This window comes from Zophobas morio, unplaced genomic scaffold, assembly GCF_036711695.1.
Source record: "Zophobas morio isolate AGI-343-1 ecotype UQ-CSIRO unplaced genomic scaffold, CSIRO_AGI_Zmor_V1 ptg000016l, whole genome shotgun sequence".
Classification (NCBI taxonomy): domain Eukaryota; kingdom Metazoa; phylum Arthropoda; class Insecta; order Coleoptera; family Tenebrionidae; genus Zophobas; species Zophobas morio.
Window position 1 is genome coordinate 4,008,905 of NW_026972121.1, and position 20,264 is coordinate 4,029,168.

At 31.3% G+C, this 20,264-nt stretch overlaps 2 protein-coding genes across 5 annotated transcripts in view; one reads left to right on the plus strand and one right to left on the minus strand.

Annotated features, from left to right (window-relative positions):
• LOC135129594 (pyrokinin-1 receptor-like) overlaps positions 1-20,264 on the minus strand; it is a 149,458-nt gene that overhangs the window by 95,157 nt on the left and 34,037 nt on the right. Inside the window, exon 1 of one of the 2 annotated variants that reach the window (XM_064056783.1) lies at positions 12,419-12,484. The exons of the other annotated variant lie outside the window; for it this stretch is intronic. The gene's annotated coding sequence lies outside the window, so the exon portion shown is untranslated. Of the gene's footprint in view, positions 1-12,418; positions 12,485-20,264 lie in introns of those variants that run through there. 2 annotated transcript variants of the gene reach the window in all.
• LOC135129591 (pyrokinin-1 receptor-like) overlaps positions 1-20,264 on the plus strand; it is a 133,220-nt gene that overhangs the window by 61,670 nt on the left and 51,286 nt on the right. The window contains exon 1 of one of the 3 annotated variants that reach the window (XM_064056778.1): positions 12,808-12,852. The exons of the other annotated variants lie outside the window; for them this stretch is intronic. The gene's annotated coding sequence lies outside the window, so the exon portion shown is untranslated. Of the gene's footprint in view, positions 1-12,807; positions 12,853-20,264 lie in introns of those variants that run through there. 3 annotated transcript variants of the gene reach the window in all.

The following is a 20,264-nucleotide window of genomic DNA, read 5'->3' on the forward strand; positions in this document are numbered from 1 at the left end:
AATTTCATAGCCTGAAACCTTATTACGATTCAACAACAACACGTTTTATTTGTGCAAGCCAGGGTTGGCCGGAGCTCAAAGAAAATAAACTTTTCAAAATCGATTTTTGCTAATCCAGTTAGTTCCAAAATTAATTGGAAGTTTGAAGTGGAAAATTAATTCCTGGGGGCAAAACGGTGTTTTCAATGTTTTTTTAAATTTCACGCATTCTAGGTGTGTTCTGCGAATTTTAAATAAGCCGACATTATGCCTCGACCCAATTTTCTTACATTTTCGTCGTCGTTCGATCGATGTTTTACGATTTTGACATGACGATTAGAAATGTAATTAACTTCTGGCGACAATTTTTCCACTTCAACTCAATTACTTCCAAAATAAAGTCGGAATGCTCTTTTCTTTGATCCCAGGGAGTGAATAAAATCGATAAAAATAATAAAATGGAAAGTTAAAACGCGTATTTATTTTTTCCGGAGGGTGGCATTGAACTTGAACGTATTTTCGTCCAAGGGTGCTTGGGAAAGTGTTTTCAGTACGAACTACCCTTAAATATATTAATCCGAGTTGGAAGATTATCTCGAAAGCTTTAACAAGTCGTGTGTAGGGGTTTTTCGCGGACAAATTACTCCGGTAAGAATTCACCCCTTGTTTGCTTTTGTGAGGTGGCGCTATAACTGACTGTGGTTTTAATGTGTTGTTGTTTGTGGAGATAAGGGGTGGCATAAAAGGGGATGAACGTGGGTGGTTGCATAATAATAACGGTATACGAAAGGGGTTAATTTAGGTTAGTATTATTATCACTACAAATATTATCTTTATTATAATATTATTGATTTTTTTTTTAAGTTTTAGGAAAAATGCATTTTTCATTCAGTTTTTTATCTTTATGGGCATTTTACAATCAGTTTGTCATTTACGTCCCCATGAATATTTAAGAGGGCTTGATTTAGGAGCCACAAATTTTGCTAATCTCGCTTTTCTATTTTTGAATCCAGTAAAATTTTATTACCCTGTGAACGGTAAAAAAGGAGACAATAACTGTATAAATTGATCCCGAATGACGTTGTGTCCGTAGCAGGTAGAATCCCGAAACTTAATATCTGTTTGAAACGCAACACCTTGCCCTTCGAACCTTCACTTCCTCTAATTTCCTCGCATTCCACCGCCCACTTCCAGTTTTGGAACTAGGTCACCGATAAACTCCTTCCTCTTCAAAAATAAACCGCCCTAAGTAGATCATCCCCATTACGCTATCGAAAACTGAATTCCGAATCGTAGAAACGTGCCCACTTTTTCCATTCATGTAATCGAAATCCTTATCACCCTTATTTCGTGGATTAATTTCCAAAGACTATTTTTACCCCGTCTGTAAGTTGGCACTTTTCCGGTTCGATACGCGACAAAGTTCGTCACTTTCCACCGAATTTAACCCACCCTTTATCAACAAAACCAACAAATGGGCAATTTTCTAAGAAATGCTGTTTGTGTAAGAGACGATTCATTGGATCCTCGATTTACAAATAGACTTGAAGGTGGACGTTTTGTCGGGGCGTGCGAATTTCGGGGCGTAATGATGATTGGAAAGAGGGTGGGGTGGGACGGGGGGCGAGATTAACTAATTCGTACGTTAATGGCTATTAGAGCTAATTTTACGAATTATATTATGATATGGTAGAATAAATTGAGGAATGAGATACAGCTAAAATGTTACAGGGGATGCCTTTCAGGAATTTCGTGATTGAGATAATTATTTGCAGAGCTCGTCCTAATGCGGGGAAACGTGGCATGAATTAATTTCTGCTAGTTTGTACTATGGGGTTGATAATTGTGCAGCGATTCGAGAATGTTTATTGCGAGGATTTCGAAATGGTGTTTGTGTTCTGTTTGGTAGTTTGTAGTTGTCGAACGTGCGATGTCGGGTCAGGTCGTGTCTGGTCAGGTTAGGTCAGGTCAAGTCAGGTCGCGATATTTCTGCATACACAGTCATCAAACAAAAATTTAGATTATTTTTGATTTTTGATGATCAATTATGATTTCCAAACTTCTATGCCTATCCTAAAAACAAGATTTGTGGAAAATATAATTCAGAGTATCAGAGTTAAGATTTTATGGAAAAAATATGTTTAAAAAAAAGTCGTGGCTAAAAAACTGAGATTGCAGAAGTGATAGAGTCGAAATTTTAAAAAAGTCGATATTTTAAAATAGTCAAAAACTTGATTAAAGTGTCAAAATTTTAAGAAATATTACAAATTTGTGATGGAATCTCCTGAGTGTAAAAGTTTGGGAAAATTTTGAGTAAAGTTTACATGAATTTCAAAATTTTGGACAAAAAATTTCGAAACGTCCACATCATCTTGAGATTTCGAGAAATGACTCATTAATGGTTGAAACATTTAATAAAAGGGGTATTTTTGGCGATAAAAACAAAGATTTTAAAATTGTCACAAGCTAAGAGTTTTAAAGAAAATTTATATCTTGATATCAGGAGATAAAATATCGCAAGATTAGGGTTTTAAACAAAGATAAACAAGAGAAGGGCACTGAAATTTTTAGAGACAAATCAGTTTCCCAATAAAAATAGTAAGAATCTTCTAAAAAATGTAAAAGTTTTTTTTTGATTCGGGTCGTCAAAATCAGAAATTTTTGTGGATTTTTAGCCAACTTTTTCAAAATCCAAATTTTCAATATGAAATTTTCAATATTTTTTTTTAATTTTGACTTTGAAAGTGAATTTTTTAAAAATCTTAGTCCCAAGTCATCAATCCACTATGCTTTTCGATTCATTTCGTCGAGTTCTATCGTTCAAAAATTTTGTGGATTTTTAGACAAATTTTAACCTCCAGCAGCTATTTTCTGCTTCATTTTTTCGAAAAGTCTTAACATTTTCCAGAATCGCCAAATGAACTTCTGATTCTTAAAATTTTTTCAAAAATGTTGCCTTTGAAAGTGAATTTTTTAAAAATCTTTTTCCCAAGTTATCAACGTACTATGTTTTTTGATTCATTTCGTCGAGTTCTATCGTTAAAAATTTTTGTGGATTTTTAGGCCACTTTTTCAAAATTAAAATTTTCAATACAGAATTTCGAAATTTTTTGCCATTTTCGAGATTTTGTATTACATTTTAACTTCCAGAAGTTACTTTCAGCTTCATTTCTCCAAAAATTCCTAACATTTTCCAAAATTCCCAAATGAATTTTACCGATTTTCAGAATTTTTTTAAAAATTTTGATTTTTTTTTTAATTTTGACTTTGAAAGTGAATTGAAAATCTTAATCCCTGGTCATCAGCCAATTCTCTAAAAAATTCTAAAAATCGGTAAATTCATTTGGCGATTCTGGAAAATGATAAGAATTTTCGAAGAAATGAAGCTGAAAATAGCTTTTGGAGGTTAAAATTAAAAAAAAAAACTGTAATTTTCGAAAATGGTGAAAAAATATTGAAAATTTTCGAATTGAAATTTTGAATTTTGAAACAGGTGACTAAAATGCACAAAAAATTCTCAATTGAGATTTTAAAAAAATTCACTGTCAAAGTCAAAATTTTCTAAAAAATTTAAAAAATCGGTTAATTCATATTTGCCGATTTTGGAAAACGTTACGAATTTTTGTCAAAATGAAGCTGAAAATACTTCTGGAAGTTAAAATGTAAAAAAAGTCGAAAATGATCAAAAAAGGTTCAAAATTTCATATTCAAAGTTTAGATTTTGGAAAAGTTTCCTAAAAATCTACAAAAATTGGTTAACGATAGATCTCGACCAACTGAATCGAAAAACATAATGGGTTTTGACTTGGGATTAAGATTTTCAAAAATTTCCACCTCAAACTCAGTTTTTAAAAAGAATCTAAACATCGGTAACTTCATTTCGCAATTTTAAAATATGTTGCGAATTTTCGAGGAAATGAAGCTGAAAATAGCTTCTGGGGATTAAAATATAAAAATAGATTTCGAGGAACTGAATAGAAAAACATAGTGGGTTGGAAATAACATTTTCAAAAAATTCACTTTCAAAGTAAAAATTTTTAAGAAAATTCTAAAAATCGTTGAATTCATTTGGAGATTCCGGAAAATGTTACAAACTTTTCAAGAAATTAAGCTGAAAATGTCTTGTGTAGGTTAAAATCTAAAAAAATGCCTGTTATTTTCGAAAATGGTCAAAAAATTTTGAAAATTTCGTACTGAAAATTTGGATTTTATTAAAATTGATCCACAAAAATTTGTGAACGATAGAACTCGACGAACTGAATCGAAAAACATTGTGGCTTGATGAACTGGGAATATCATTTTGAAAAAATTCACTTTCAAAACAAAATTTTTTAAGAAAATTCTGAAAATCGGTAAATTGGAAGTTAAAATGTAATAAAAATGTCTGTAATTTTCGAAAATGGTAAAAAAAAATGTATTGAAAATTTGGATTTTGAAAAGTTGCGTAAAATTCTCAAAAAATTTCTGAGCAATAGAGATCTCGACGAACTGAATTGAAAAATATACCTGAAATTAAGATTTTCAAAAAAATCTCTTTCAAAATCAAGATTTGAAACAATATTCTAAAAATCGGCAAATATGGTATATTTGACGATTCTGGAAAATGTTGGGAATTTTCAAAAAAATGAAGTTGAAGATAGCCTCTACAGGTTTGAATCTAAAAAAAATCGCCGTAATTTTCGGAAATGATCAAACAAGGGTTGAAAATTTGGTATTGAAAATTTTTACTTTGAAAAAATCTGGACGATGGATCTTGACAACCTGAATCGAAAAACATAATGCGTTGTCAACCGGGAATTAAGATTTTAAAAAATTCACTTTAAAAGTCGAAATAAAAAAAAAATTGAAATCGGTAAATTCGTTTGGCGATTCTGGAAAATGTTACTAATTTTGTTAGTTCGTATTGAAAATTTATATTTTGAAAAAGTTGCCCCAAAGAGCCACAAAAATTTCTGAAGAAAAACATGGTTGTTTGATGACCTTTCACCATACGATACGAAAAGTTTCAACCTCTTTTGACCATTTTCGAAAATTACAGAGGTTTAGAGAGAATCGCCACACGAATTTACCGACATTTTCATATTTTTTTAATTTTTGACTTTGAAAGTAAATTTTTTGAAAATCTTAATCTCAGGACATCAACCCACTGCGTTTTTCGATTCAATTCGTCAAAATCTATCGTTCAGAAATTTTTGCGGATTTTTTTGGAAACTTTTTCAAAATCAAAATTTTCAATGCAAAAATTTTTAACCCTTTTTGACTATTTTCGAAATGTTCAGTTTTTTTTTTTTAGATTTTTGCCTAATTTTCTAGCTTCATTTCTTGGAAAATTCTTAACATTTTCCAGAATCGCCAAATGAATTTACCGATTTTTAGAATTTTTTTTTTAATTTTTGACTTCGACAGTGAATTTTTTGAAAATCTTAATCCCAGGTCATCAACCCACTATGTTTTTCGATTTAGTTCCTAGAGGACTTTCGTTCAGCCTTTTTTGTGGATTTTTAGTCAATTTTTTCAAAATTCAAATTTGTCAATACGAATTTTCGAACTCTTTTGAACATTTTCGAAAATTACAGAGATTTTTTTAAACTTTAACTTCCAGAAGCGATTTTAATTTAAGCTTCATTTCTTCGAAAATTCATACCTCTTTCCAGAATCGCCAAATGAATTTACCGATGTTTAGAATTTTTAAAAAAATTTTGACTTTGAAAGTATTTTTTTTTAAATCTTAATCCCAGGCCATCAGCCCACTATGTTTTCTCATTCCTTAGTTCGTTGAGGAATTCAGAAATATTTGTAGGTTTTTGGGCAACTTTTTTAAAACTAAATTTTCAAGACGAAAGTTTCAACCTTTTTGACAATATTTTAAAGTTACCCAAAGGAATTTTTTTGTAGATTCCAACTTCCAAGAGATATTTTCAGTGTAATTTCTTTGAAGGTTCCCACCATTTTTCCAAAATCACCAAATGAAATAAATCTATTAATTTTTAGAATTTTTAAAAACATTTGAATTCGCAAGGGAAATTTTCGAAAATCTTGGTCCCACACCATCAAGCTTTTCTAGATTCATATTTCAGAACTTTTTGTGAATTTTAAGGGAGTTCCCAAATCCAACTTTTGTATACTCCCCTGATAGAGTTTTCCACTATTTTTCAACCAATTTCCAAAATTACCATAGAGACCGACCTTTTTGGTTTCGCTTTTTGCAAAATTCCTGTCATTTTACCAAAATCGCCCAATGAAATATAGCAATTTTAAAAATTGTTTAAGAACTTTGGCTCGTCGCGATCTATTTATTTCAAAAATTGTTCTGAATTGTTAAGTAACTTTTCCAAAATCCAATTTTTTTAAGCTCTTTCCTCATGGAATTTTCGACAACTTTTCGAACAATTTTCAAAATTACCAAGCGAGATTTTTTACAGATTCCGACCAAGTAGTAAGAATCCATTAAAAGATTCTTTTTTGAGAAAAATTCTTAATGTCAAAATGTCAAAATTTTTCAAAACTTAAGAATTTACGGAAACAATAGATATATTAAAAAGCTGAGAATTTACAGAAGTGTTTACGACTTTGTGTTACAATTTTGAGAAATACTACAAATTTGTGCTGAGATCTTTTGAATGTAAAAATTTGAGAAGATTTTGAATAATGTTTACATGAATTTCAAGATTTTTGGGAAAAAAATTCGAAACGTCCATGTAATTTTGAGATCTCGAGAAATAACTCATTAATGGTCGAAACATTTCATAATGAGGTGAGACTTTTGAAAAATATCCATTGTATTTTTGGCAATAAAATCAAATATTGTAAAAATGTCACAATCGTAATAACCTAAGATTTTTAAACAAAATTTATATCTTGATATCAGAAGGTAAAATGTTACAAGATTAGGATTTTAAACAAATAGAGGGGCACTGAAATTTTGAGAGAAAAATCAATTTCTCAATAAAAATTCTCAGAATCTTCTAAAGGATGTAAAGGTTTTTTTTATTCAGATTGTCGAGATCTATCTTTCAAAAATTTTTGTTGGTTTTTGGGCAACTTTTTCAAATTCCAAATTTTCAATACGAAATTTTTAATTTTATTGACCGTTTTCAAAAATTACAACCATTTTTTTATATTTTAATCCCCAGAAGTTATTTTCAGCTTCATTTCTTCCAAAATTCCCAACATATGTTAAAATTGCGAAATGATGTTACAGATTTTTAGATTCTTTTTGAAAACTTTTACTTTGAAAGTGAATTTTTTGAAAATCTTAATCCCAGGTTAAAACCCATTATGTTTTTCGATTTAGATCGTCGAGATCTATCGTTAAGAAATTTTTGTAGATTTTTAGGAAACTTTTCCAAAATCCAAATTTTCAATACGAAATTTTGAACTTTAAACTTCCAGAAGTTATTTTCAGCTTTATTTTGACGAAAATTCGTAACGTTTTCCAAAATCGCCAAATGAATTTACCGTTTTTTTTTTATTTTTTAGAAAATTTTGACTTTGACAGGGAATTTTTTTAAATCTCAATTGAGAATTTTTGTGGATTTTAGTTACATTTTTCAAAATCCAAAATTTGAATTCGAAACTTTTCAATATTTTTTGACCATTTTCGGAAATTACAGTTTTTTTTTTTAATTTTAACCTCCAAAAGCTAATTTCAGATTCACTTCTTCGAAAATTCTTATCATTTTCCAGAATCGCCAAATGAATTTACCGATTTTTATAATTTTTTAGAAAATTGGCTGATGACTTGGGATTAAGATTTTTAAAAAATTCACTTTCAAAGTCAAAATTTAAAAAAAAAATCTAAAAATTGGTAAATTCATTTGGCGAATCTGGAAAATGATAAGAATTTTCGAAAAAAAAAAATCGAAAATTCCGTATTGAAAATTTGGATTTTGAAAAAGTTGCGTAAAATTCCCAAAGAATTTCTGAGCCAGAGATCTCGACGAACGGAATTGAAAAATATAGTTGGTTGATGACCTGGGATTAAGATTTTCAAAAAAATCTCTTTCAAAATCAGGATTTGAAAAAATATTCTAAAAATCCGCAAATATGATATATTTGGCGATTCTGGAAAATGTTGGGAATTTTCAAAGAAATGAAGTTGAAAATAGCCTCTAGAGGTTCAAGTCTAAAAAAAAATCGCTTTAGTTTTCGGAAATGATCAAACAAAATCTACAAAAATTTCTGGACAATGGATCTCGACGAACTGAATCGAAAAACGAAATGGGTTGACAACCTGGTATTAAGACATTCAGAACTTCACTTTCAAAGTCAAAATTTTTAAATAAATTCTAAAAATTGGTAAATTCATTTGGCGATTCTGGAAAATGTTACGAATTTTCGAAAAAATTAAGCTGAAAATAGCTTTTGGGAGTTGAAATGTAAAACAAAATCTCTTTAATTTTCGAAAATGGTCAAAAATGTTGAAAAATTTGTTTTGAAAATTTTAGATTTTGAAAAAGTTGAAAAAATTTTCTAAGAAATGAAGTTGAACATAGCTGGAGGTTAAAAAAAAGACATTCCTATACCTTTCGAAAATTGTCAAGAAACATTGAAAATTTCTTATTCAAAATTTGGATTTTGATAAAGTTGCCAAAAAATTCACAAAAAATGCTGAACTATAGTTTTCGACGAACTGAATCGAAAAACAGCGTGGGCTGATGACCTGGAATTAAGCTTTTCAAAAAATTCACTTTCAAATTCAAAATAAAAAAAAATTTTAGAAATCGATAAATTCGTTTGGCGATTCTGGAAAATGTTACTAATTTTCGAAAAAATCAAAATGAAAATAGCTTCTGGGGGTTATAATCTAAAAAAATCCCTGTTATTTTCGAAAATGCTCAGAGTTTGAAAATTTCGTATTGAAAATTTTTATTTTGAAAAAGTTGCGTCAGAGAGACACAAAACTTTCTGAAGAATAGATCTCGACGAACTGGTTCGAAAAACATGGTTTTCGATACGAAAATTTTCAACCTTTTTTGACCATTTTCGAAAATTACAGGGGTTTTTAGATTTTAACCTCCAAAAACTATTTTCAGCTTCATTTCTTCGAAAATTCATAACTTTTTTCAGAATCGCCAAATGAATTTCGCGATTCTTTGAATTTCATCAAAAATTTTTACTTTGGAAGCGAATTATTTGACAATCTTAGTACCACTATCTTTTTCGATTCAGTTCGTCGAGTTCTAACGTTCAGAAATTTTTGTGAATTTTTAAGCAATTTTGTCAAAATCCAAATTTTCAGTACGAAATTTTTAACATGATTTTATCGATTTTTTTTTAATTTTGACTTTGAAAGTAAATTTTTTGAAAATCTTAATCTCAAGACATCAACCCACTACATTTTTCGATTCACTTCGTCAAAATCTGTATTTCAGAAATTTTTGCGGATTTTTTGTTAACTTTTTCAAAATTCAAATTTTCAATGGGAAATTTTCAAGTCTTTTTGACGATTTTCGAAAATTACAGGAATTTTTTTAAGATTTTAACTTCTAGAAGCTATTTTCTGCTTCATTTCTTCGAAAATTATTGACATTTTCCAGAATCGCCACACGACTTTACCGATTTTTTGATTTTTTTAAATTTTGACTTTGAAAGTAAATTTCTTGAAAATCTTAATCTAGGGTCATCAACCCACTACGTTTTTTGATTCACTTCGTCAAATCTATCGTTTAGAAATTTTTGCGGATTTTTTTGGAAACTTTTTCAAAATCTAAATTTTCAATGGGAAATTTTCAAGCCTTTTTGACGATTTTCGAAAATTACAGGATCTTTTTTAGATTTCAACCTCCAGAAGCTATTTCTTGCTTCATTTCTTCGAAAATTATTGAAATTTTCCAGAATCGCCACACGAATTTACCGATTCTTTATTTTTTTTTAAATTTTGAATTTGAAAGTAAATTTTTTGAAAATCTTAATCTCGGGTCATCAACCCACTACGTTTTTTGATTCACTTCGTCAAATCTATCGTTTAGAAATTTTTGCGGATTTTTTTGGAAACTTTTTCAAAATCCAAATTTTAAATGGGAAATTTTCACGCCTTTTTGACTATTTTCGAAAATTACAGGAATTTTTTTTAGATTTTAACCTCCAGAAGCTATTTTCTGTCTCATTTCTTCGAAAATTATTGACATTTTTCAGAATCGCCACACGAATTATCCGATTTTTTGACTTTTTTAAAATTTTGATTTTGAAAGTAAATTTTTTGAAAATCTTAATCTCAGGACATCAACCCACTACGTTTTTCGATTCAGTTCGTCGAAATCCATCGTTCAGAAATTTTTGCGGATTTTTTGGCAACTTTTTCAAAATCCAAATTTTCAATGGGAAATTTTCAAGCCTTTTTGACGATTTTCGAAAATTACAAGAATTTTTATAAGATTTTCTTAGAAGAAGCTATTTTCTGCTTCATTTCTTCGAAAATTATTGACATTTTTCCAGAATCGCCACACGAATTTACCGATTTTTTGATTTTTTAAATTTTGACTTTGAAAGTAAATTTTTTGCAAGTCTTAATCTCAGGTCATCAGCTCATTATGTTTTTTATTCAGTTCGTCGAGATCCATATCGTTCAGAATTTTTTGTGGATTTTAGTTATCTTTTTCAAAATCCAACTTTTCAATACGAAAATTTTCAACCTTTTTTGATCATTTTCGAAAAGTACAGATTTTTTTTTAGACTTTAGCCTAATTTTTAGCTTCATTTCTAGGAAAATTCTTATCATTTTTCACAACTGCCAAATGAATTTACCAATTTTTAGAATTTTTTAGAAAATTTTGACATTGAAAGAAAATTTTTTGAAAATCTTAATCCCAGGTCATCATTATCATCGTTAGGAAATTTTTGTGGATTTTTCGGCAACTTTATCAAAATTCATATTTTCAATAAAAAATGTTCAACCCTTTTTTAACAATTTTCGGAAATTACAGGTATTTTTTTAGATTATTAGCCTTCAGAAGCTATTTACAGCCTCATTTCTTCGAAAATTCGTTTTCCATTTTCCAGAACCGCCCAATGAAATATAGTAATTTTAAAAATTGTTTAAGACCCTTGAATTTGAAAGCGAATTTTTCGAAAATGTTGGTTCCAAACCAACAAAACGTTATCTTTTTAGATTCAGCTCGTCGCGATCTATTGATTTCAAAAATTGTTCTGAATTTTCAAACAACTTTTCCAAAATGCAATTTTTTAAGCTCTTTCCTCTTGGAATTTTCGACAATTTTTCGAGCATTTTTCAAAATTATCAAGCGAGCTTTTCACAGATTCCGACTAAGCAGTCAGAATCCATTAAAAGATTTTAAAATTTGTAGACCTTAAGAACTCATAATAATCTCAAAAAACATGATGACAGAATTTGTAGAAAATAATGTTCTATTTTGAGAAAAATTCTTAATGTCAAAATGTCAAAATTGTTCAAAAATTAAGAATTTACAAAAGTGTTTAAATTATTTCGAATAGTCCTCGTCTTAGAAACACCACAAACACAAATACCGAACGAGTCGAAGCCAATCAAAAGCGTTATATACAAAAACAATGAAAATTATTTCGAATAGTCCTCGTCTTAGAAACACTACAAATACAAATACCGAACGAGTCGAAGCCAATCAAAAGCGTTTTATACAAAAATAATTAACGTATTTACCAAAATTTTATACAACAAAGAAAATTAATTCCAAAATGATCAAATTTGCCTCTACCTAATACGGTAATCAGGAACGTGTGCTAAATTTTGGCGGTGCTTCATTTAATTATAATTATACCTCTAATTACAAAACAAACACACACATTATGCAACGTCGTGTGGCCAAAAAAAGACAAAATACTACGTTCCTGATGATTTGTGGGGCAATTAAAACCCCACTGAATAGATAATGGGCGAACTTACCATTGTGTCAATAAAACGCATAAAGCAATACCTGTTGTCAATTCTGTATAGTAAACCTATCATTACCATAAACGATGCATAATTTAAGACAGTCGATGACAAACTAATTTTTTATTCAAGGTTCGAACGCCTTGAGGTACTAACAAGGAAAATTTGGAAGATGATGCTAATATGTATAATCGAGCACAGCGGTTTTTCATAGTTAAAAAAAGCGACTTTTGCCAGAAAGTACTTTTAGTGATCGTTATACCTCGCGGAAATGTACATATATTTAAATAATAATTAGTTGGTCGTTTTTGGCTGGGTTTATTACCTTTATCCATAACTGTTAAAGCAGGCGGAATAATGCGGGTTTAGATATTCGAGGCAAAAGGAAGACAGGCTTAAAAAATTATTATGTCACAAGGGTGAAAAAATCTCTTTGAACCATTTTTTGCTATGTTTAATTTGTCTTAATCTCTACCCCGACGGTAAACACAAAAAATCACCATCAAATTATTACTAAACAACAATATTTTGTTTGTGTTTTTAATTCGAAGGGTTAAACTAATCACTCACCGTCTAAAGCCCGATCAAAATTATCCACGACACTCCACCTGTAAACGAAGAACCAAACTGCCGGACTTTGCATTAGAATGAAGACATAGCATTCCAATTCAATTTTTATTGTTGACGTCTACGGCGAAATTATTATGTTCGATGAATGAAACACATTAGAATGAGATGTAAATGCCCGCAGACCTTGCTCAAATAAAGTAAGACACCAACCAGGGTCAAGGCTAAAAATCAAAAAATGCGCTGTAGCCCCGTCGTGTCGAAATCACCCAACCCACCAATCGTAATTGAGCACCCTTGCGTCTTTGTAGCCCCTCCATGCACCGTATCACCCAACGTCTGACCTGCGCTTTGAAAATTCCTCAAAACGCGCTCACTTAGTATCGGCCAGTTTTCCCGGCGAAAAGCACGCATTTCCCACTGGAAAACTTCGCTCGGTGAGTCGATTTTCTATTTCCACAACGAAAAAAGTGGCGTTTTCCGGAACAGGGAAGTGGTTTTAGTGGATGTTTACGTTCGTTTGAAATATGTATGCGACAGATTGGATGTGGGTGTTTAAAGCGGGAACGTGCTTATGGATTTAATTGGATATCTGATTTCGCTAAAAAGGGTATTTGTGTCTGGGGGATTAGGCAAATCCGGGTTTGAAGGCGAATTTAGCGCTAATTATTCAAATGCAGTTATGATTTTAAACAGACTCCCGAAATTGGATTTTTCGTTACGCGGATTGGTGAACAGTCTGATCGTGTTGCTCAGTAACGATTATTGCGTTATTGCGGTGATTTTTCTCGCGAAACAAAACTTTTTCGTAACTTTGGAAGAGTTTGATTGTTTTCGTCGATATATTTGTGTTGGACGGAAAACTTTTAACGGTGATTTTCACGAAAAACACGTCTTTGGATGTTGAAATTTTTATTGGCACACATCCGGAGAAATGAAACGGGTAATTTTTACTTCTAGGTGACCATAATTAGAGTTTGTTTTCATTTAAGTAAGGACGCCAGTAATTGCTAATTTATTACACGAGTATTTTTAATCACTTAGGTGTTAATGTCAGCAAGTATGTTATAACTAGTGGTTAAAAAATAAGGTTATATTGTTTGTTTTGTCGGACATTGTGTTAAATTGAAATAGAGAAGATCCAATTTTCGCTTAATTACGATGCATAAAATGTCATTATGGTGCATCGATTAAAATGTAAAGTAGATGGTTATTTAAACCCACGGTCTAGAAAAATAACGTAATAAATAATATTAGTGGTGGAACTGCACAAAACCAGTTATTTTAATAACATTTTTATGAATTATTAACAATTCCATAACCCACTATTGATTTATAGAATTTTAGTAACCACGACGCGATTCCCGTTTAAATTAATTTAATTAAGTAGCCGCAAGGTCTCAAAAGTGTATGAATGTGGTCGCATTTAATTTAGTTTGAAGAGGTCTTGGATGAAACGTGAAATCATATATATTATTAAAAATTCCAAGCCTCGTGTGTTCCTTTGTACATTTCGAGTTTAGTTTTTATTGTGAAACTGTTTAAGTGGAAAATGTGCCGTCAAGCGACGGTTTTAATTACAACAGAAATTTTAATAACACAGAAAATTTAAGTCAGAATTTTTGTAACAATGTTTAGTTTAGCCTTTTTATCATCCCCAAACAACAAGTCCCTCCGAAAACAACAACATAAAGTGAAATTTTATATATGGAGTCGGGATCGATATTTGCCAAACTTTTTTCCAATCACTGCTCGTTCCTACGGAAAAATAAATTGCATGCTGTGTTTCGTAAGCGGCGGTTTATGAATAAAATTTTCTATTATGCGTTTGGAAATTATTTGCGATTTAAGGGTGGCGCGGTTTGTGTAAATATTTGCCGAGATCTGTAAATGTCGCGATGGTTTTGTGCGGATCTAGCCGGGGGGTGTTGCAAAATTCGCTAAATAGCGGGCCGGATTACTTTTTTTTAATGCAAATCGCCGTATTCATCCATCAAAACGTCCACAGATTTCATTGTGTGCTTACTTTCAAAAGATAAAATCGGATTTGGATGAAGAGCGAATTTGGCAGTTAATGCCGCGGGATTTGTTTAATTGTTGAAAAGCTGAGGGCGAAAAATTTTTGCCTCCCACGTTTTTGCAAGAAGGGTTCGTGCTTTTTGTGGCATGAAATTTCAAAAATGTTGAAGGGTCCACGTGATTTTAAATCTTTTTAAGCTGAAAGAATATCGAGAGATTTGAGCGTTCTTCTTAAAACGTAAAAAAATCGTAGTGATCCTTGGTGTCTTTTTTTTGACAATCTGAAAGAATTTCAAGGTTCCTTCGTGTTATTTTTTTTTTTGGAGAAGTTGAAAGGGGCTTTTAAAGAGAAGGTTCAAGTCAAGTCAGGTGATTGATTTTACAAAATTCCGATTTTATAGTTACTTATTTTGCAATTTTTGAGTTGTCAGTTTCTGGGTTTCCTGATTTTTCAGTTTTACAATCTTGCAATTTTTGCTTTCTCAATTATTCGATCTTCCAAATTTTCCGTTTTTGATTTTAACTTTTTCCATTTCTTCAATTCTTGGATTTTACAACTTTACAAATTTCTCAAGTTTTTAGCTTTTTTATTTTTTCAATTTCTGGTTTTTCTAGTTTCTCAATCTTTCCTTTTCGAAATTTTTCCTTTTCTCACTTTTTCGATTTTTCAATTTTACGATTTCTCAAAGTTTTTCGTTTTCAGTTTTTGATTTTTAAATTTTTAAATTTTTGATTTTTCAGTTTTGTTTTTTCCAATATTTCAAAGTACGTAAAGTTTCTAGTAACTTTTATAGATAAACTTTAAGAATATCAGGGCCCCTTAGTGTTAATTTTTTCTAAAACGCGAAAGAGTCATGGGGTCCCCTAGTGTTTCTTAAAGAGGACCTTTAAGAATATCCGAGTCCATTATTTTTTTTTAAGATAAGTTTTAAAAACCTTGATATCCCCTACTGTCTTTTTTTAGAGAAGTTGAAAGAGTCTTGGGGCCTCTAGTGTTTTTTTCTAAAATGCGAAAGAATCTCGAGGTCCCCTAGTGTCTTTTTTAGACAAGTTGAAAAAATGTCGGGGTCCCTTAGTGTTTCTTTTAAAGAGAAGTGTTAAGAATTTCGGGTTCCCTAGTGTCTTTTTTTAAAAAACTTAAAAGTATATAGAGGTCCCCTAGTAATTTTTTTCTTAAGAGAATCGTTACTTTTACTTACTTTTTTAATGCGAAAGAATCTGAGGATCCTCTAGTATTTTTTATAGATAAGCTTTAAGAATGTCGTTGTCCCTTAGTGTTTTTTGCTAAGAGAAGCTTTAAAAATCTCAGGATTAATTTTTTCTGAAATGCGAAAAAAATTATGGGGTCCCCTAGTGTTTTTTTAAAGAGAACCTTGAAGAATGTCGCTGTTCCCTGGTATTTTTTTATAGATAAGCATTAATAACCTTGGGGTCTCTTAATGTTATTTTTGTTAACTCGAAAGAATTTCGAGGTCCTTAGGGCTTTTTTTTAGAGAAGTTGAAAAAATCTCGGGGTACCCAAGCATCTTTTTAAAGAAATAGCAAGAATTTTGGGGTCCTTGGTGTTTTTTCTTTTTCTAAAATACAAAAGAATCTCGGAATCCTCTAGTGTTTTTTTTAAATAAACTTTAAGAATTTCTAGGTCCCCTCGTGTTATTTTTTTTAAAGCGAAAGAATCGCGATGTCCCCTAACATTTTTATTTTTTAAAGAGAATCTTTATTAACTGGAAAGAATTTCGAGGTCCTTGGTGGCTTTTTTTTAGAGAAGTTGAAAAAATCTCGGGGTCCCCTAGTGTAGGAAATTAAGAATTTCCAGTTGTTCTAGCATCTATTTTGTAGAGAACTTGAAAGGATCTCTGGGTCCCCTAGCATCTTTTTATAGAAGCAGCAAGAATTTTGGGGTCCTTTGTGTTTTTTTTTCTACAGGTCCTTTGTGTTTTTTTTTTTTTTTCTAAAATACAAAAGAATCTCGGAATCCTCTAGTGTTTAAGAATTCCTATGACCCCTCGTTTTATTTTTTCTAACGTGAAAGAATCTCGATGTCCCCTAACGTTTTTTTTTTTTTAAGAGAATCTTTAAGAATGTCGCGGTCCTCTCGTGTTTTTTTATAGATAAGCTTTAAGTTCCCCTAGGGCTTTTTTTAGAGAACTTGAAAGAATCTTGGAGTCTCTAGTTTAATTTTTTTCTAAAACAAGAAAAGGAGTATTTTTTTCTGGAGAAGTTGAAAAGCTCTCGAATTCCCCCAATGCTTTTTTAAAGCTTTAAAAAATCTCGTAATCCTCTAGTATCTTTTTCTAGAGAGAAGCTTTTAAAATCTCGGGATCCCCTACTGTTTTTACGAATAAACTTTAAGAATCTTGAGGTTCCTTTAGTATTTTTTATGGATAAGGTTTTTAACAATCTTGGGCTTCCCTAGCGTTTTTTTCTAAGAGAAGCTTTAAGAGTCTTGGGATCTCCTATTGTTATTTTTTTCTAAAACGCAAAAGAATCTCGGAATCCCCAGTTGTTTTTTACGGATAAGATGAAGTATCTCGAAGTCCTTTAGCACTTTTTTATGGATAAGCTTATTGATAATTTCGGGGTCCCCTAATGTTTTTTCTAAGAGAATGTTTAAGAATCACAGGGTGCCCTTGTGCTTTTTTGCGGATGAGCTTTAAGAATCTCGGGGTCCCCTAGTGCTTTTTTATGCATAAGTTTTTAAGAATTTCGGGATCCCTAGTGATATCTTTTTCTAAAACGCGAGAAAATCTCGGGCCCTCCTTGTGCCTTGAAAGAATCTCGGAGTCCCTTAATGCTTTTTTTAAAGAAGCTCTAAAAATCTCGGGATCCCCTAGTGTTTTTTGCAGATAAGCTTCAAGAATCTCGAGGTCCTCTAGTACTTTATTATGGATAAGCTTTTTGATAATCTCGGGGTACACAGTGTTTTTTTTTAAGAGTATATTTAAGAATCCAGGGAACCCCTAGTGTTTTGTTATGGATAAGCTTTAAGAAGCTTGGGGTCCTCTAGTGTTCTTTATGGATAAACTTAAAGAATCTCGGAGTTCCACAGTGGTTTTTAAGGATAGGCTTTTTAAGAATCTCGGGGTCGCTTAGTGTTTTTTATTGATAAACTTTAATAAACTCGGAATTCTCTAATGCTTTTTATGGATAAGCTTTTTAAGGATCTCGAGGTCCCCAAGTGATATCTTTTCCTAAAACGCGTAAGAACCTCGGATCCCCTTGAGTTTTTATGGATAAGCTTTAAAAATGTCGGGGAATCCTAGTGTCTTTTATGGATAAGCTTTAAGAATCCCGAAATCCGCTAGTCGTTTTTATGGATAAGCTTTAAGAATCTTAGGGTCGCTTAGTGTTTTTTTACTGAAAAACTTTAATAATCTCGGAGTTCCCGAATGCTTTTTATGGATCTCGAGGTCCCCAAGTGTGTTTTTTTCTAAGAGACTCTTTAAGATTCTCGGTATCCCATAGCGTTTTTTTATAGATAAATTTTAAGGATCTTGGGGTCCCCTAGGGTTTTTTTTGGATAAGTTTTAAGAATATAGGGGTCACATAGTGCTTTTTTATGGATAAGCTTTTTAAGAATCTCGCCTAGTGTTATCTTTTCCAAAAAAGGCAAAAGAATCTTGGGTCCCCTTGAGTTTTTTAAAAAGCTTTAAAAATCTCGGGGATTCCTAGTCTTTTATGGATAAGCTTTCTCCGTATCCGCTAGTGGTTTTTTTATTGAAAAGCTTTCAGAATCTCCGGGTCCCCTAGGGTTATCTTTTCCTAAAACGCGAAAGAATCTTGGGTCCCCTTGAGTTTTTTAAAAAGCTTTAAAAATCTCTGGAATTCCTAGTGTCTTTTATGGATAAGCTTTCTCGCCGTCCGCTAATGGTTTTTTATTGAAAAGCTTCAAGAATCTCGGGGTCCCCTAGTGTTATCTTTTCCTAAAATGCGAAAGAATCTCGGGTCCCCTTAAGTTTTTTGTGGAAAAGCTTTAAGAATCTCGGAATCCGCTGGCGGTTTTATGGATAAATTAAAGAATCTCGGGAACCTCTAGGGCTTTTTTATGGATAATCTTTAAGAATCTTAGGGTAAATAAATAAACTTTAATAATTTCGGATTTCCCGAATGCTTTTTATTGATAAGCTTTTTAAGGATCTCTAGGTCCCCAAGTGTGTTTTTTACTAAGACACTCCTTAAGATTCTCGAGATCCCATGATGTTTTTTTTTTATAGATAAGCTTTAAGAATCTCGTAGTCCCTAGGGTTTTTTTATGGATAAGCTTTAAGAATATTGGGCTCGCCTAGGACAATTTTATGGATAAGCTTTTTAAGAATCTTGAGATCCCTAGTGTTACCTTTTTCTAAAATGCAAAAGAATCTCGGGATCCTTAAGGGAAGCTTTAGAAACTTCAGGTTCCCTAGTGTCTTTTTTTTGAGAATCTGAAAGAATTTCGAGGTTCCTTCGTGTTATTTTTTTGGAGAAGTTGAAGGAATCTGGGAGTCCTTTAATTTTTTTTAAAGAGAAGGTTCAAGTCAAGTCAGGTGATAGATTTTACAAAGTTCCGATTTTATAGTTATTTATTTTGCAATTTTTGAGTTGTCAGTTTCTGGGTTTCCTGATTTTTCAATTTTACAATCTTGCAATTTTTGCTTTCTCAATTATTCGATCTTTCAAATTTTCAGTTTTTCGATTTTAATTGTTTTCCATTTCTTCAATTCTTCGATTCTACAACTTTTCAAATTTCTCAAGTTTTTACCTTTTAGATGTTTTATTTTTTCAATTTCTGGTTTTTCTAGTTTCTCAATTTTTCCTTTTGTCAATTTTTCGATTTTTCATTTTTACGATTTCTCAAAGTCTCGATTTTACAGCTTTTCGTTTTCAGGTTTTTGATTTTTAAATTTTTGAATTTTTGATTTTTCAATTTTGTGTTTTTTCCAATATTTCAATTTTAGGATTTTTCAAAGTACCGATTTTACAATTTTTCGTTTTCAATCTTTCTGTTTCTGAATTTTTGATTTTTTCTTAATGTTCTTTTAAAGAGAAGCTTTAATAACTTTCGGAATCCCAAATTTAAGAATGTCGCGATCCCCTGGTATTTTTTATATATAAGCTTTAATAGTTTAGGGGTCCCCTAGTGTTTCTTTTATAGTGAAGTTGTAAGAACTTTGGGTTTCCTAGTTTCTTTTTTAAAGAACTTAAAATAATCTCTGAATTCTCTAATGTCTTTTTTATCGGTGTCCCGTAGTGCCTTTTTTAAAATAATCGTTAAAAATGACGGGGTGCTGTGATGCTTTTTTTATAAGCTTTAAAAACCTCGAGGTCCCCTAATATTATTTTTTTTTAACCTCGAAAGAATTTCGAGGTCTTTAGTGGCTCTTTTTAGAGAAGTTGAAAAAATCTTGGGGTCCCCTAGTTGTAAAAATTTACGGTTGTTCTAGTATCTTTTTTGTAGAGAAATTGAAAGGATCTCTGGGTCCCGTAGCATCTATTTATGGAAGCAGCAAGAATTTTGAGGCCCCTAGTGTTTTTTTTTAATACAAAAGAATCTCGGAATCTAGTGGTTTTTTTAGATATCCTTTAAGAATTTCTAGATCCCCTAGTAATTTTTTTTTCCCTAAGAGAACCTTTTAGAACCTCAGGGTCCTCTAGTGTTATTTTTTTTTTTAACGCGAAAGAATCCCGATGTCCCCTAACGTTTTTCTTTTTTAAAGAGAATCTTTAAGAATGTCGCGGCCCCCTCGTGTTTTTTTATAGATAAACTTTAAGTTCCATCAGGGTTTTTTTTAGAGTACTTGTAAAAATCTAGGAGTCTCTAGTTTGTTTAATTTGTTTCTAAAACAAGAAAAAT